The sequence below is a fragment of the Hoplias malabaricus genome, chromosome 15 (assembly GCF_029633855.1).
Source record: "Hoplias malabaricus isolate fHopMal1 chromosome 15, fHopMal1.hap1, whole genome shotgun sequence".
Classification (NCBI taxonomy): domain Eukaryota; kingdom Metazoa; phylum Chordata; class Actinopteri; order Characiformes; family Erythrinidae; genus Hoplias; species Hoplias malabaricus.
Genome location: NC_089814.1, coordinates 25,079,170 through 25,092,658, shown reverse-complemented (window position 1 = coordinate 25,092,658; position 13,489 = coordinate 25,079,170). Strand labels below are relative to the sequence as shown.

General features: G+C 52.0%; 39 non-coding genes across 39 annotated transcripts; 25 read left to right on the top strand and 14 right to left on the bottom strand.

Annotated features, from left to right (window-relative positions):
* Nucleotides 1-143: 143 nt before the first annotated feature.
* On the top strand, nt 144-216 carry trnav-cac (transfer RNA valine (anticodon CAC)). The gene has a single exon. It is a non-coding gene; the product is annotated as a tRNA-Val (tRNA).
* Nucleotides 217-425: 209 nt separating this feature from the next.
* Nucleotides 426-497, top strand: trnad-guc (transfer RNA aspartic acid (anticodon GUC)). Its single transcript has one exon. It is a non-coding gene; the product is annotated as a tRNA-Asp (tRNA).
* Nucleotides 498-586: 89 nt separating this feature from the next.
* trnag-ucc (transfer RNA glycine (anticodon UCC)) lies at nt 587-658 on the bottom strand. Its single transcript has one exon. It is a non-coding gene; the product is annotated as a tRNA-Gly (tRNA).
* A 453-nt stretch (nt 659-1,111) lies between these two features.
* Nucleotides 1,112-1,184, top strand: trnav-cac (transfer RNA valine (anticodon CAC)). The gene has a single exon. It is a non-coding gene; the product is annotated as a tRNA-Val (tRNA).
* Nucleotides 1,185-1,393: 209 nt separating this feature from the next.
* Nucleotides 1,394-1,465, top strand: trnad-guc (transfer RNA aspartic acid (anticodon GUC)). The gene has a single exon. It is a non-coding gene; the product is annotated as a tRNA-Asp (tRNA).
* Nucleotides 1,466-1,554: 89 nt separating this feature from the next.
* On the bottom strand, nt 1,555-1,626 carry trnag-ucc (transfer RNA glycine (anticodon UCC)). Its single transcript has one exon. It is a non-coding gene; the product is annotated as a tRNA-Gly (tRNA).
* Nucleotides 1,627-2,079: 453 nt separating this feature from the next.
* Nucleotides 2,080-2,152, top strand: trnav-cac (transfer RNA valine (anticodon CAC)). Its single transcript has one exon. It is a non-coding gene; the product is annotated as a tRNA-Val (tRNA).
* A 209-nt stretch (nt 2,153-2,361) lies between these two features.
* trnad-guc (transfer RNA aspartic acid (anticodon GUC)) lies at nt 2,362-2,433 on the top strand. The gene has a single exon. It is a non-coding gene; the product is annotated as a tRNA-Asp (tRNA).
* Nucleotides 2,434-2,522: 89 nt separating this feature from the next.
* Nucleotides 2,523-2,594, bottom strand: trnag-ucc (transfer RNA glycine (anticodon UCC)). Its single transcript has one exon. It is a non-coding gene; the product is annotated as a tRNA-Gly (tRNA).
* Nucleotides 2,595-3,047: 453 nt separating this feature from the next.
* Nucleotides 3,048-3,120, top strand: trnav-cac (transfer RNA valine (anticodon CAC)). Its single transcript has one exon. It is a non-coding gene; the product is annotated as a tRNA-Val (tRNA).
* A 209-nt stretch (nt 3,121-3,329) lies between these two features.
* trnad-guc (transfer RNA aspartic acid (anticodon GUC)) lies at nt 3,330-3,401 on the top strand. Its single transcript has one exon. It is a non-coding gene; the product is annotated as a tRNA-Asp (tRNA).
* Nucleotides 3,402-3,490: 89 nt separating this feature from the next.
* On the bottom strand, nt 3,491-3,562 carry trnag-ucc (transfer RNA glycine (anticodon UCC)). The gene has a single exon. It is a non-coding gene; the product is annotated as a tRNA-Gly (tRNA).
* A 453-nt stretch (nt 3,563-4,015) lies between these two features.
* On the top strand, nt 4,016-4,088 carry trnav-cac (transfer RNA valine (anticodon CAC)). The gene has a single exon. It is a non-coding gene; the product is annotated as a tRNA-Val (tRNA).
* A 209-nt stretch (nt 4,089-4,297) lies between these two features.
* trnad-guc (transfer RNA aspartic acid (anticodon GUC)) lies at nt 4,298-4,369 on the top strand. Its single transcript has one exon. It is a non-coding gene; the product is annotated as a tRNA-Asp (tRNA).
* Nucleotides 4,370-4,458: 89 nt separating this feature from the next.
* Nucleotides 4,459-4,530, bottom strand: trnag-ucc (transfer RNA glycine (anticodon UCC)). Its single transcript has one exon. It is a non-coding gene; the product is annotated as a tRNA-Gly (tRNA).
* Nucleotides 4,531-4,983: 453 nt separating this feature from the next.
* On the top strand, nt 4,984-5,056 carry trnav-cac (transfer RNA valine (anticodon CAC)). Its single transcript has one exon. It is a non-coding gene; the product is annotated as a tRNA-Val (tRNA).
* Nucleotides 5,057-5,265: 209 nt separating this feature from the next.
* Nucleotides 5,266-5,337, top strand: trnad-guc (transfer RNA aspartic acid (anticodon GUC)). Its single transcript has one exon. It is a non-coding gene; the product is annotated as a tRNA-Asp (tRNA).
* An 89-nt stretch (nt 5,338-5,426) lies between these two features.
* trnag-ucc (transfer RNA glycine (anticodon UCC)) lies at nt 5,427-5,498 on the bottom strand. The gene has a single exon. It is a non-coding gene; the product is annotated as a tRNA-Gly (tRNA).
* Nucleotides 5,499-5,951: 453 nt separating this feature from the next.
* Nucleotides 5,952-6,024, top strand: trnav-cac (transfer RNA valine (anticodon CAC)). Its single transcript has one exon. It is a non-coding gene; the product is annotated as a tRNA-Val (tRNA).
* Nucleotides 6,025-6,394: 370 nt separating this feature from the next.
* On the bottom strand, nt 6,395-6,466 carry trnag-ucc (transfer RNA glycine (anticodon UCC)). Its single transcript has one exon. It is a non-coding gene; the product is annotated as a tRNA-Gly (tRNA).
* Nucleotides 6,467-6,919: 453 nt separating this feature from the next.
* On the top strand, nt 6,920-6,992 carry trnav-cac (transfer RNA valine (anticodon CAC)). The gene has a single exon. It is a non-coding gene; the product is annotated as a tRNA-Val (tRNA).
* Nucleotides 6,993-7,201: 209 nt separating this feature from the next.
* On the top strand, nt 7,202-7,273 carry trnad-guc (transfer RNA aspartic acid (anticodon GUC)). Its single transcript has one exon. It is a non-coding gene; the product is annotated as a tRNA-Asp (tRNA).
* Nucleotides 7,274-7,362: 89 nt separating this feature from the next.
* Nucleotides 7,363-7,434, bottom strand: trnag-ucc (transfer RNA glycine (anticodon UCC)). The gene has a single exon. It is a non-coding gene; the product is annotated as a tRNA-Gly (tRNA).
* Nucleotides 7,435-7,887: 453 nt separating this feature from the next.
* On the top strand, nt 7,888-7,960 carry trnav-cac (transfer RNA valine (anticodon CAC)). The gene has a single exon. It is a non-coding gene; the product is annotated as a tRNA-Val (tRNA).
* Nucleotides 7,961-8,169: 209 nt separating this feature from the next.
* trnad-guc (transfer RNA aspartic acid (anticodon GUC)) lies at nt 8,170-8,241 on the top strand. Its single transcript has one exon. It is a non-coding gene; the product is annotated as a tRNA-Asp (tRNA).
* Nucleotides 8,242-8,330: 89 nt separating this feature from the next.
* On the bottom strand, nt 8,331-8,402 carry trnag-ucc (transfer RNA glycine (anticodon UCC)). The gene has a single exon. It is a non-coding gene; the product is annotated as a tRNA-Gly (tRNA).
* Nucleotides 8,403-8,855: 453 nt separating this feature from the next.
* trnav-cac (transfer RNA valine (anticodon CAC)) lies at nt 8,856-8,928 on the top strand. Its single transcript has one exon. It is a non-coding gene; the product is annotated as a tRNA-Val (tRNA).
* Nucleotides 8,929-9,298: 370 nt separating this feature from the next.
* Nucleotides 9,299-9,370, bottom strand: trnag-ucc (transfer RNA glycine (anticodon UCC)). Its single transcript has one exon. It is a non-coding gene; the product is annotated as a tRNA-Gly (tRNA).
* Nucleotides 9,371-9,823: 453 nt separating this feature from the next.
* Nucleotides 9,824-9,896, top strand: trnav-cac (transfer RNA valine (anticodon CAC)). Its single transcript has one exon. It is a non-coding gene; the product is annotated as a tRNA-Val (tRNA).
* Nucleotides 9,897-10,105: 209 nt separating this feature from the next.
* On the top strand, nt 10,106-10,177 carry trnad-guc (transfer RNA aspartic acid (anticodon GUC)). Its single transcript has one exon. It is a non-coding gene; the product is annotated as a tRNA-Asp (tRNA).
* Nucleotides 10,178-10,266: 89 nt separating this feature from the next.
* trnag-ucc (transfer RNA glycine (anticodon UCC)) lies at nt 10,267-10,338 on the bottom strand. Its single transcript has one exon. It is a non-coding gene; the product is annotated as a tRNA-Gly (tRNA).
* Nucleotides 10,339-10,791: 453 nt separating this feature from the next.
* On the top strand, nt 10,792-10,864 carry trnav-cac (transfer RNA valine (anticodon CAC)). The gene has a single exon. It is a non-coding gene; the product is annotated as a tRNA-Val (tRNA).
* Nucleotides 10,865-11,234: 370 nt separating this feature from the next.
* Nucleotides 11,235-11,306, bottom strand: trnag-ucc (transfer RNA glycine (anticodon UCC)). The gene has a single exon. It is a non-coding gene; the product is annotated as a tRNA-Gly (tRNA).
* A 453-nt stretch (nt 11,307-11,759) lies between these two features.
* trnav-cac (transfer RNA valine (anticodon CAC)) lies at nt 11,760-11,832 on the top strand. Its single transcript has one exon. It is a non-coding gene; the product is annotated as a tRNA-Val (tRNA).
* A 209-nt stretch (nt 11,833-12,041) lies between these two features.
* trnad-guc (transfer RNA aspartic acid (anticodon GUC)) lies at nt 12,042-12,113 on the top strand. The gene has a single exon. It is a non-coding gene; the product is annotated as a tRNA-Asp (tRNA).
* An 89-nt stretch (nt 12,114-12,202) lies between these two features.
* Nucleotides 12,203-12,274, bottom strand: trnag-ucc (transfer RNA glycine (anticodon UCC)). Its single transcript has one exon. It is a non-coding gene; the product is annotated as a tRNA-Gly (tRNA).
* Nucleotides 12,275-12,727: 453 nt separating this feature from the next.
* On the top strand, nt 12,728-12,800 carry trnav-cac (transfer RNA valine (anticodon CAC)). The gene has a single exon. It is a non-coding gene; the product is annotated as a tRNA-Val (tRNA).
* A 209-nt stretch (nt 12,801-13,009) lies between these two features.
* Nucleotides 13,010-13,081, top strand: trnad-guc (transfer RNA aspartic acid (anticodon GUC)). Its single transcript has one exon. It is a non-coding gene; the product is annotated as a tRNA-Asp (tRNA).
* Nucleotides 13,082-13,170: 89 nt separating this feature from the next.
* trnag-ucc (transfer RNA glycine (anticodon UCC)) lies at nt 13,171-13,242 on the bottom strand. The gene has a single exon. It is a non-coding gene; the product is annotated as a tRNA-Gly (tRNA).
* Nucleotides 13,243-13,489: the final 247 nt, after the last annotated feature.

Here is a 13,489-nt window from a genome sequence, read left to right as displayed (position 1 = left end):
GTCTTGACTTGTGTGGCTTTTATTTTCCAAATAAAAGCAATGCGGCTGCCCCTCCAGTCTGTTTGGGTTCTCCGGAATGTCGAAGTGCCATGTGACTGTCCACCATGAGCCGAACGGGAGACTGTCTGTTTGCTCAGCGGCTGGTTTCTGTAGTGTAGTGGTTATCACGTTCGCCTCACACGCGAAAGGTCCCCGGATCGATGCCGGGCAGAAACACAAGGCGCGTCTCTTCTCTTTGCTAGCCGTTTAATCCTCGTCTTGACCTCTGTGGCTTTTATTTTCAAGGTCTTAGGATTTGGCCAATTTTAGCTGATATCAGAAGAAAAAAAACAGGACTAAGTGCAGCCTAAAGGAATTCGTTCAAAGTGTCGTCCATGCTTTCGTAGTGGTGGTTCTCCCACAGCCCCACTGGCCCTGCGCAGTCGTCCTCGTTAGTATAGTGGACAGTATCTCCGCCTGTCACGCGGAAGACCGGGGTTCGATTCCCCGACGGGGAGAAAGGTGATTTTCTTGCGCTATGTAGATTTGCAAAACAATTCGCTTCGCAAACCGTGGCAGCTGTTGGAGAAACGTGTTTTAAAGTGAATGCGTTGGCCGGGAATCGAACCCGGGTCAACTGCTTGGAAGGCAGCTATGCTCACCACTATACCACCAACGCCACAGCGGGCGGAAGCTGGACCTAGGCCGTTTGCACGAACGTCATTGCTTGAAGTCCTATTATGATCCGCGTCAAGCCGTGGCTGCCCCTCCAGGCTGTTTGGGTTCTCCGTAATGTCGAAGTGCCATGTCACTGTCCACCATGACCCGAACGGCAGACTGTCTGTTTGGCCAGCGGCTGGTTTCTGTAGTGTAGTGGTTATCACGTTTGCCTAACACGCGAAAGCTCCCCGGATCGATGCCGGGCGGAAACGCAAGGCTTACTAAAGCCAGGATTAGCGTCTCTTCTCTTTGCTACCTGTTTAATCCTCGTCTTGACTTGTGTGGCTTTTATTTTCCAAATAAAAGCAATGCGGCTGCCCCTCCAGTCTGTTTGGGTTCTCCGGAATGTCGAAGTGCCATGTGACTGTCCACCATGAGCCGAACGGGAGACTGTCTGTTTGCTCAGCGGCTGGTTTCTGTAGTGTAGTGGTTATCACGTTCGCCTCACACGCGAAAGGTCCCCGGATCGATGCCGGGCAGAAACACAAGGCGCGTCTCTTCTCTTTGCTAGCCGTTTAATCCTCGTCTTGACCTCTGTGGCTTTTATTTTCAAGGTCTTAGGATTTGGCCAATTTTAGCTGATATCAAAAGAAAAAAAACAGGACTAAGTGCAGCCTAAAGGAATTCGTTCAAAGTGTCGTCCATGCTTTCGTAGTGGTGGTTCTCCCACAGCCCCACTGGCCCTGCGCAGTCGTCCTCGTTAGTATAGTGGACAGTATCTCCGCCTGTCACGCGGAAGACCGGGGTTCGATTCCCCGACGGGGAGAAAGGTGATTTTCTTGCGCTATGTAGATTTGCAAAACAATTCGCTTCGCAAACCGTGGCAGCTGTTGGAGAAACGTGTTTTAAAGTGAATGCGTTGGCCGGGAATCGAACCCGGGTCAACTGCTTGGAAGGCAGCTATGCTCACCACTATACCACCAACGCCACAGCGGGCGGAAGCTGGACCTAGGCCGTTTGCACGAACGTCATTGCTTGAAGTCCTATTATGATCCGCGTCAAGCCGTGGCTGCCCCTCCAGGCTGTTTGGGTTCTCCGTAATGTCGAAGTGCCATGTCACTGTCCACCATGACCCGAACGGCAGACTGTCTGTTTGGCCAGCGGCTGGTTTCTGTAGTGTAGTGGTTATCACGTTTGCCTAACACGCGAAAGCTCCCCGGATCGATGCCGGGCGGAAACGCAAGGCTTACTAAAGCCAGGATTAGCGTCTCTTCTCTTTGCTACCTGTTTAATCCTCGTCTTGACTTGTGTGGCTTTTATTTTCCAAATAAAAGCAATGCGGCTGCCCCTCCAGTCTGTTTGGGTTCTCCGGAATGTCGAAGTGCCATGTGACTGTCCACCATGAGCCGAACGGGAGACTGTCTGTTTGCTCAGCGGCTGGTTTCTGTAGTGTAGTGGTTATCACGTTCGCCTCACACGCGAAAGGTCCCCGGATCGATGCCGGGCAGAAACACAAGGCGCGTCTCTTCTCTTTGCTAGCCGTTTAATCCTCGTCTTGACCTCTGTGGCTTTTATTTTCAAGGTCTTAGGATTTGGCCAATTTTAGCTGATATCAAAAGAAAAAAAACAGGACTAAGTGCAGCCTAAAGGAATTCGTTCAAAGTGTCGTCCATGCTTTCGTAGTGGTGGTTCTCCCACAGCCCCACTGGCCCTGCGCAGTCGTCCTCGTTAGTATAGTGGACAGTATCTCCGCCTGTCACGCGGAAGACCGGGGTTCGATTCCCCGACGGGGAGAAAGGTGATTTTCTTGCGCTATGTAGATTTGCAAAACAATTCGCTTCGCAAACCGTGGCAGCTGTTGGAGAAACGTGTTTTAAAGTGAATGCGTTGGCCGGGAATCGAACCCGGGTCAACTGCTTGGAAGGCAGCTATGCTCACCACTATACCACCAACGCCACAGCGGGCGGAAGCTGGACCTAGGCCGTTTGCACGAACGTCATTGCTTGAAGTCCTAATATGATCCGCGTCAAGCCGTGGCTGCCCCTCCAGGCTGTTTGGGTTCTCCGTAATGTCGAAGTGCCATGTCACTGTCCACCATGACCCGAACGGCAGACTGTCTGTTTGGCCAGCGGCTGGTTTCTGTAGTGTAGTGGTTATCACGTTTGCCTAACACGCGAAAGCTCCCCGGATCGATGCCGGGCGGAAACGCAAGGCTTACTAAAGCCAGGATTAGCGTCTCTTCTCTTTGCTACCTGTTTAATCCTCGTCTTGACTTGTGTGGCTTTTATTTTCCAAATAAAAGCAATGCGGCTGCCCCTCCAGTCTGTTTGGGTTCTCCGGAATGTCGAAGTGCCATGTGACTGTCCACCATGAGCCGAACGGGAGACTGTCTGTTTGCTCAGCGGCTGGTTTCTGTAGTGTAGTGGTTATCACGTTCGCCTCACACGCGAAAGGTCCCCGGATCGATGCCGGGCAGAAACACAAGGCGCGTCTCTTCTCTTTGCTAGCCGTTTAATCCTCGTCTTGACCTCTGTGGCTTTTATTTTCAAGGTCTTAGGATTTGGCCAATTTTAGCTGATATCAGAAGAAAAAAAACAGGACTAAGTGCAGCCTAAAGGAATTCGTTCAAAGTGTCGTCCATGCTTTCGTAGTGGTGGTTCTCCCACAGCCCCACTGGCCCTGCGCAGTCGTCCTCGTTAGTATAGTGGACAGTATCTCCGCCTGTCACGCGGAAGACCGGGGTTCGATTCCCCGACGGGGAGAAAGGTGATTTTCTTGCGCTATGTAGATTTGCAAAACAATTCGCTTCGCAAACCGTGGCAGCTGTTGGAGAAACGTGTTTTAAAGTGAATGCGTTGGCCGGGAATCGAACCCGGGTCAACTGCTTGGAAGGCAGCTATGCTCACCACTATACCACCAACGCCACAGCGGGCGGAAGCTGGACCTAGGCCGTTTGCATGAACGTCATTGCTTGAAGTCCTATTATGATCCGCGTCAAGCCGTGGCTGCCCCTCCAGGCTGTTTGGGTTCTCCGTAATGTCGAAGTGCCATGTCACTGTCCACCATGACCCGAACGGCAGACTGTCTGTTTGGCCAGCGGCTGGTTTCTGTAGTGTAGTGGTTATCACGTTTGCCTAACACGCGAAAGCTCCCCGGATCGATGCCGGGCGGAAACGCAAGGCTTACTAAAGCCAGGATTAGCGTCTCTTCTCTTTGCTACCTGTTTAATCCTCGTCTTGACTTGTGTGGCTTTTATTTTCCAAATAAAAGCAATGCGGCTGCCCCTCCAGTCTGTTTGGGTTCTCCGGAATGTCGAAGTGCCATGTGACTGTCCACCATGAGCCGAACGGGAGACTGTCTGTTTGCTCAGCGGCTGGTTTCTGTAGTGTAGTGGTTATCACGTTCGCCTCACACGCGAAAGGTCCCCGGATCGATGCCGGGCAGAAACACAAGGCGCGTCTCTTCTCTTTGCTAGCCGTTTAATCCTCGTCTTGACCTCTGTGGCTTTTATTTTCAAGGTCTTAGGATTTGGCCAATTTTAGCTGATATCAAAAGAAAAAAAACAGGACTAAGTGCAGCCTAAAGGAATTCGTTCAAAGTGTCGTCCATGCTTTCGTAGTGGTGGTTCTCCCACAGCCCCACTGGCCCTGCGCAGTCGTCCTCGTTAGTATAGTGGACAGTATCTCCGCCTGTCACGCGGAAGACCGGGGTTCGATTCCCCGACGGGGAGAAAGGTGATTTTCTTGCGCTATGTAGATTTGCAAAACAATTCGCTTCGCAAACCGTGGCAGCTGTTGGAGAAACGTGTTTTAAAGTGAATGCGTTGGCCGGGAATCGAACCCGGGTCAACTGCTTGGAAGGCAGCTATGCTCACCACTATACCACCAACGCCACAGCGGGCGGAAGCTGGACCTAGGCCGTTTGCACGAACGTCATTGCTTGAAGTCCTATTATGATCCGCGTCAAGCCGTGGCTGCCCCTCCAGGCTGTTTGGGTTCTCCGTAATGTCGAAGTGCCATGTCACTGTCCACCATGACCCGAACGGCAGACTGTCTGTTTGGCCAGCGGCTGGTTTCTGTAGTGTAGTGGTTATCACGTTTGCCTAACACGCGAAAGCTCCCCGGATCGATGCCGGGCGGAAACGCAAGGCTTACTAAAGCCAGGATTAGCGTCTCTTCTCTTTGCTACCTGTTTAATCCTCGTCTTGACTTGTGTGGCTTTTATTTTCCAAATAAAAGCAATGCGGCTGCCCCTCCAGTCTGTTTGGGTTCTCCGGAATGTCGAAGTGCCATGTGACTGTCCACCATGAGCCGAACGGGAGACTGTCTGTTTGCTCAGCGGCTGGTTTCTGTAGTGTAGTGGTTATCACGTTCGCCTCACACGCGAAAGGTCCCCGGATCGATGCCGGGCAGAAACACAAGGCGCGTCTCTTCTCTTTGCTAGCCGTTTAATCCTCGTCTTGACCTCTGTGGCTTTTATTTTCAAGGTCTTAGGATTTGGCCAATTTTAGCTGATATCAAAAGAAAAAAAACAGGACTAAGTGCAGCCTAAAGGAATTCGTTCAAAGTGTCGTCCATGCTTTCGTAGTGGTGGTTCTCCCACAGCCCCACTGGCCCTGCGCAGTCGTCCTCGTTAGTATAGTGGACAGTATCTCCGCCTGTCACGCGGAAGACCGGGGTTCGATTCCCCGACGGGGAGAAAGGTGATTTTCTTGCGCTATGTAGATTTGCAAAACAATTCGCTTCGCAAACCGTGGCAGCTGTTGGAGAAACGTGTTTTAAAGTGAATGCGTTGGCCGGGAATCGAACCCGGGTCAACTGCTTGGAAGGCAGCTATGCTCACCACTATACCACCAACGCCACAGCGGGCGGAAGCTGGACCTAGGCCGTTTGCACGAACGTCATTGCTTGAAGTCCTATTATGATCCGCGTCAAGCCGTGGCTGCCCCTCCAGGCTGTTTGGGTTCTCCGTAATGTCGAAGTGCCATGTCACTGTCCACCATGACCCGAACGGCAGACTGTCTGTTTGGCCAGCGGCTGGTTTCTGTAGTGTAGTGGTTATCACGTTTGCCTAACACGCGAAAGCTCCCCGGATCGATGCCGGGCGGAAACGCAAGGCTTACTAAAGCCAGGATTAGCGTCTCTTCTCTTTGCTACCTGTTTAATCCTCGTCTTGACTTGTGTGGCTTTTATTTTCCAAATAAAAGCAATGCGGCTGCCCCTCCAGTCTGTTTGGGTTCTCCGGAATGTCGAAGTGCCATGTGACTGTCCACCATGAGCCGAATGGGAGACTGTCTGTTTGCTCAGCGGCTGGTTTCTGTAGTGTAGTGGTTATCACGTTCGCCTCACACGCGAAAGGTCCCCGGATCGATGCCGGGCAGAAACACAAGGCGCGTCTCTTCTCTTTGCTAGCCGTTTAATCCTCGTCTTGACCTCTGTGGCTTTTATTTTCAAGGTCTTAGGATTTGGCCAATTTTAGCTGATATCAAAAGAAAAAAAACAGGACTAAGTGCAGCCTAAAGGAATTCGTTCAAAGTGTCGTCCATGCTTTCGTAGTGGTGGTTCTCCCACAGCCCCACTGGCCCTGCGCAGTCGTCCTCGTTAGTATAGTGGACAGTATCTCCGCCTGTCACGCGGAAGACCAGGGTTCGATTCCCCGACAGGGAGAAAGGTGATTTTCTTGCGCTATGTAGATTTGCAAAACAATTCGCTTCGCAAACCGTGGCAGCTGTTGGAGAAACGTGTTTTAAAGTGAATGCGTTGGCCGGGAATCGAACCCGGGTCAACTGCTTGGAAGGCAGCTATGCTCACCACTATACCACCAACGCCACAGCGAACGGAAGCTGGACCTAGGCCGTTTGCACGAACGTCATTGCTTGAAGTCCTATTATGATCCGCGTCAAGCCGTGGCTGCCCCTCCAGGCTGTTTGGGTTCTCCGTAATGTCGAAGTGCCATGTCACTGTCCACCATGACCCGAACGGCAGACTGTCTGTTTGGCCAGCGGCTGGTTTCTGTAGTGTAGTGGTTATCACGTTTGCCTAACACGCGAAAGCTCCCCGGATCGATGCCGGGCGGAAACGCAAGGCTTACTAAAGCCAGGATTAGCGTCTCTTCTCTTTGCTACCTGTTTAATCCTCGTCTTGACTTGTGTGGCTTTTATTTTCCAAATAAAAGCAATGCGGCTGCCCCTCCAGTCTGTTTGGGTTCTCCGGAATGTCGAAGTGCCATGTGACTGTCCACCATGAGCCGAACGGGAGACTGTCTGTTTGCTCAGCGGCTGGTTTCTGTAGTGTAGTGGTTATCACGTTCGCCTCACACGCGAAAGGTCCCCGGATCGATGCCGGGCAGAAACACAAGGCGCGTCTCTTCTCTTTGCTAGCCGTTTAATCCTCGTCTTGACCTCTGTGGCTTTTATTTTCAAGGTCTTAGGATTTGGCCAATTTTAGCTGATATCAGAGGAAAAAAAACAGGACTAAGTGCAGCCTAAAGGAATTCGTTCAAAGTGTCGTCCATGCTTTCGTAGTGGTGGTTCTCCCACAGCCCCACTGGCCCTGCGCAGTCGTCCTCGTTAGTATAGTGGACAGTATCTCCGCCTGTCACGCGGAAGACCGGGGTTCGATTCCCCGACGGGGAGAAAGGTGATTTTCTTGCGCTATGTAGATTTGCAAAACAATTCGCTTCGCAAACCGTGGCAGCTGTTGGAGAAACGTGTTTTAAAGTGAATGCGTTGGCCGGGAATCGAACCCGGGTCAACTGCTTGGAAGGCAGCTATGCTCACCACTATACCACCAACGCCACAGCGAGCGGAAGCTGGACCTAGGCCGTTTGCACGAACGTCATTGCTTGAAGTCCTATTATGATCCGCGTCAAGCCGTGGCTGCCCCTCCAGGCTGTTTGGGTTCTCCGTAATGTCGAAGTGCCATGTCACTGTCCACCATGACCCGAACGGCAGACTGTCTGTTTGGCCAGCGGCTGGTTTCTGTAGTGTAGTGGTTATCACGTTTGCCTAACACGCGAAAGCTCCCCGGATCGATGCCGGGCGGAAACGCAAGGCTTACTAAAGCCAGGATTAGCGTCTCTTCTCTTTGCTACCTGTTTAATCCTCGTCTTGACTTGTGTGGCTTTTATTTTCCAAATAAAAGCAATGCGGCTGCCCCTCCAGTCTGTTTGGGTTCTCCGGAATGTCGAAGTGCCATGTGACTGTCCACCATGAGCCGAACGGGAGACTGTCTGTTTGCTCAGCGGCTGGTTTCTGTAGTGTAGTGGTTATCACGTTCGCCTCACACGCGAAAGGTCCCCGGATCGATGCCGGGCAGAAACACAAGGCGCGTCTCTTCTCTTTGCTAGCCGTTTAATCCTCGTCTTGACCTCTGTGGCTTTTATTTTCAAGGTCTTAGGATTTGGCCAATTTTAGCTGATATCAGAAGAAAAAAAACAGGACTAAGTGCAGCCTAAAGGAATTCGTTCAAAGTGTCGTCCATGCTTTCGTAGTGGTGGTTCTCCCACAGCCCCACTGGCCCTGCGCAGTCGTCCTCGTTAGTATAGTGGACAGTATCTCCGCCTGTCACGCGGAAGACCGGGGTTCGATTCCCCGACGGGGAGAAAGGTGATTTTCTTGCGCTATGTAGATTTGCAAAACAATTCGCTTCGCAAACCGTGGCAGCTGTTGGAGAAACGTGTTTTAAAGTGAATGCGTTGGCCGGGAATCGAACCCGGGTCAACTGCTTGGAAGGCAGCTATGCTCACCACTATACCACCAACGCCACAGCGGGCGGAAGCTGGACCTAGGCCGTTTGCACGAACGTCATTGCTTGAAGTCCTATTATGATCCGCGTCAAGCCGTGGCTGCCCCTCCAGGCTGTTTGGGTTCTCCGTAATGTCGAAGTGCCATGTCACTGTCCACCATGACCCGAACGGCAGACTGTCTGTTTGGCCAGCGGCTGGTTTCTGTAGTGTAGTGGTTATCACGTTTGCCTAACACACGAAAGCTCCCCGGATCGATGCCGGGCGGAAACGCAAGGCTTACTAAAGCCAGGATTAGCGTCTCTTCTCTTTGCTACCTGTTTAATCCTCGTCTTGACTTGTGTGGCTTTTATTTTCCAAATAAAAGCAATGCGGCTGCCCCTCCAGTCTGTTTGGGTTCTCCGGAATGTCGAAGTGCCATGTGACTGTCCACCATGAGCCGAACGGGAGACTGTCTGTTTGCTCAGCGGCTGGTTTCTGTAGTGTAGTGGTTATCACGTTCGCCTCACACGCGAAAGGTCCCCGGATCGATGCCGGGCAGAAACACAAGGCGCGTCTCTTCTCTTTGCTAGCCGTTTAATCCTCGTCTTGACCTCTGTGGCTTTTATTTTCAAGGTCTTAGGATTTGGCCAATTTTAGCTGATATCAAAAGAAAAAAAACAGGACTAAGTGCAGCCTAAAGGAATTCGTTCAAAGTGTCGTCCATGCTTTCGTAGTGGTGGTTCTCCCACAGCCCCACTGGCCCTGCGCAGTCGTCCTCGTTAGTATAGTGGACAGTATCTCCGCCTGTCACGCGGAAGACCGGGGTTCGATTCCCCGACAGGGAGAAAGGTGATTTTCTTGCGCTTTGTAGATTTGCAAAACAATTCGCTTCGCAAACCGTGGCAGCTGTTGGAGAAACGTGTTTTAAAGTGAATGCGTTGGCCGGGAATCGAACCCGGGTCAACTGCTTGGAAGGCAGCTATGCTCACCACTATACCACCAACGCCACAGTGAGCGGAAGCTGGACCTAGGCCGTTTGCACGAACGTCATTGCTTGAAGTCCTATTATGATCCGCGTCAAGCCGTGGCTGCCCCTCCAGGCTGTTTGGGTTCTCCGTAATGTCGAAGTGCCATGTCACTGTCCACCATGACCCGAACGGCAGACTGTCTGTTTGGCCAGCGGCTGGTTTCTGTAGTGTAGTGGTTATCACGTTTGCCTAACACGCGAAAGCTCCCCGGATCGATGCCGGGCGGAAACGCAAGGCTTACTAAAGCCAGGATTAGCGTCTCTTCTCTTTGCTACCTGTTTAATCCTCGTCTTGACTTGTGTGGCTTTTATTTTCCAAATAAAAGCAATGCGGCTGCCCCTCCAGTCTGTTTGGGTTCTCCGGAATGTCGAAGTGCCATGTGACTGTCCACCATGAGCCGAACGGGAGACTGTCTGTTTGCTCAGCGGCTGGTTTCTGTAGTGTAGTGGTTATCACGTTCGCCTCACACGCGAAAGGTCCCCGGATCGATGCCGGGCAGAAACACAAGGCGCGTCTCTTCTCTTTGCTAGCCGTTTAATCCTCGTCTTGACCTCTGTGGCTTTTATTTTCAAGGTCTTAGGATTTGGCCAATTTTAGCTGATATCAGAGGAAAAAAAACAGGACTAAGTGCAGCCTAAAGGAATTCGTTCAAAGTGTCGTCCATGCTTTCGTAGTGGTGGTTCTCCCACAGCCCCACTGGCCCTGCGCAGTCGTCCTCGTTAGTATAGTGGACAGTATCTCCGCCTGTCACGCGGAAGACCGGGGTTCGATTCCCCGACGGGGAGAAAGGTGATTTTCTTGCGCTATGTAGATTTGCAAAACAATTCGCTTCGCAAACCGTGGCAGCTGTTGGAGAAACGTGTTTTAAAGTGAATGCGTTGGCCGGGAATCGAACCCGGGTCAACTGCTTGGAAGGCAGCTATGCTCACCACTATACCACCAACGCCACAGCGGGCGGAAGCTGGACCTAGGCCGTTTGCACGAACGTCATTGCTTGAAGTCCTATTATGATCCGCGTCAAGCCGTGGCTGCCCCTCCAGGCTGTTTGGGTTCTCCGTAATGTCGAAGTGCCATGTCACTGTCCACCATGACCCGAACGGCAGACTGTCTGTTTGGCCAGCGGCTGGTTTCTGTAGTGTAGTGGTTATCACGTTTGCCTAACACGCGAAAGCTCCCCGGATCGATGCCGGGCGGAAACGCAAGGCTTACTAAAGCCAGGATTAGCGTCTCTTCTCTTTGCTACCTGTTTAATCCTCGTCTTGACTTGTGTGGCTTTTATTTTCCAAATAAAAGCAATGCGGCTGCCCCTCCAGTCTGTTTGGGTTCTCCGGAATGTCGAAGTGCCATGTGACTGTCCACCATGAGCCGAACGGGAGACTGTCTGTTTGCTCAGCGGCTGGTTTCTGTAGTGTAGTGGTTATCACGTTCGCCTCACACGCGAAAGGTCCCCGGATCGATGCCGGGCAGAAACACAAGGCGCGTCTCTTCTCTTTGCTAGCCGTTTAATCCTCGTCTTGACCTCTGTGGCTTTTATTTTCAAGGTCTTAGGATTTGGCCAATTTTAGCTGATATCAAAAGAAAAAAAACAGGACTAAGTGCAGCCTAAAGGAATTCGTTCAAAGTGTCGTCCATGCTTTCGTAGTGGTGGTTCTCCCACAGCCCCACTGGCCCTGCGCAGTCGTCCTCGTTAGTATAGTGGACAGTATCTCCGCCTGTCACGCGGAAGACCGGGGTTCGATTCCCCGACAGGGAGAAAGGTGATTTTCTTGCGCTATGTAGATTTGCAAAACAATTCGCTTCGCAAACCGTGGCAGCTGTTGGAGAAACGTGTTTTAAAGTGAATGCGTTGGCCGGGAATCGAACCCGGGTCAACTGCTTGGAAGGCAGCTATGCTCACCACTATACCACCAACGCCACAGTGAGCGGAAGCTGGACCTAGGCCGTGTGCACGAACGTCATTGCTTGAAGTCCTATTATGATCCGCGTCAAGCCGTGGCTGCCCCTCCAGGCTGTTTGGGTTCTCCGTAATGTCGAAGTGCCATGTCACTGTCCACCATGACCCGAACGGCAGACTGTCTGTTTGGCCAGCGGCTGGTTTCTGTAGTGTAGTGGTTATCACGTTTGCCTAACACGCGAAAGCTCCCCGGATCGATGCCGGGCGGAAACGCAAGGCTTACTAAAGCCAGGATTAGCGTCTCTTCTCTTTGCTACCTGTTTAATCCTCGTCTTGACTTGTGTGGCTTTTATTTTCCAAATAAAAGCAATGCGGCTGCCCCTCCAGTCTGTTTGGGTTCTCCGGAATGTCGAAGTGCCATGTGACTGTCCACCATGAGCCGAACGGGAGACTGTCTGTTTGCTCAGCGGCTGGTTTCTGTAGTGTAGTGGTTATCACGTTCGCCTCACACGCGAAAGGTCCCCGGATCGATGCCGGGCAGAAACACAAGGCGCGTCTCTTCTCTTTGCTAGCCGTTTAATCCTCGTCTTGACCTCTGTGGCTTTTATTTTCAAGGTCTTAGGATTTGGCCAATTTTAGCTGATATCAGAGGAAAAAAAACAGGACTAAGTGCAGCCTAAAGGAATTCGTTCAAAGTGTCGTCCATGCTTTCGTAGTGGTGGTTCTCCCACAGCCCCACTGGCCCTGCGCAGTCGTCCTCGTTAGTATAGTGGACAGTATCTCCGCCTGTCACGCGGAAGACCGGGGTTCGATTCCCCGACGGGGAGAAAGGTGATTTTCTTGCGCTATGTAGATTTGCAAAACAATTCGCTTCGCAAACCGTGGCAGCTGTTGGAGAAACGTGTTTTAAAGTGAATGCGTTGGCCGGGAATCGAACCCGGGTCAACTGCTTGGAAGGCAGCTATGCTCACCACTATACCACCAACGCCACAGCGGGCGGAAGCTGGACCTAGGCCGTTTGCACGAACGTCATTGCTTGAAGTCCTATTATGATCCGCGTCAAGCCGTGGCTGCCCCTCCAGGCTGTTTGGGTTCTCCGTAATGTCGAAGTGCCATGTCACTGTCCACCATGACCCGAACGGCAGACTGTCTGTTTGGCCAGCGGCTGGTTTCTGTAGTGTAGTGGTTATCACGTTTGCCTAACACGCGAAAGCTCCCCGGATCGATGCCGGGCGGAAACGCAAGGCTTACTAAAGCCAGGATTAGCGTCTCTTCTCTTTGCTACCTGTTTAATCCTCGTCTTGACTTGTGTGGCTTTTATTTTCCAAATAAAAGCAATGCGGCTGCCCCTCCAGTCTGTTTGGGTTCTCCGGAATGTCGAAGTGCCATGTGACTGTCCACCATGAGCCGAACGGGAGACTGTCTGTTTGCTCAGCGGCTGGTTTCTGTAGTGTAGTGGTTATCACGTTCGCCTCACACGCGAAAGGTCCCCGGATCGATGCCGGGCAGAAACACAAGGCGCGTCTCTTCTCTTTGCTAGCCGTTTAATCCTCGTCTTGACCTCTGTGGCTTTTATTTTCAAGGTCTTAGGATTTGGCCAATTTTAGCTGATATCAAAAGAAAAAAAACAGGACTAAGTGCAGCCTAAAGGAATTCGTTCAAAGTGTCGTCCATGCTTTCGTAGTGGTGGTTCTCCCACAGCCCCACTGGCCCTGCGCAGTCATCCTCGTTAGTATAGTGGACAGTATCTCCGCCTGTCACGCGGAAGACCGGGGTTCGATTCCCCGACGGGGAGAAAGGTGATTTTCTTGCGCTATGTAGATTTGCAAAACAATTCGCTTCGCAAACCGTGGCAGCTGTTGGAGAAACGTGTTTTAAAGTGAATGCGTTGGCCGGGAATCGAACCCGGGTCAACTGCTTGGAAGGCAGCTATGCTCACCACTATACCACCAACGCCACAGCGGGCAGAAGCTGGACCTAGGCCGTTTGCACGAACGTCATTGCTTGAAGTCCTATTATGATCCGCGTCAAGCCGTGGCTGCCCCTCCAGGCTGTTTGGGTTCTCCGTAATGTCGAAGTGCCATGTCACTGTCCACCATGACCCGAACGGCAGACTGTCTGTTTGGCCAGCGGCTGGTTTCTGTAGTGTAGTGGTTATCACGTTTGCCTAACACGCGAAAGCTCCCCGGATCGATGCCGGGCG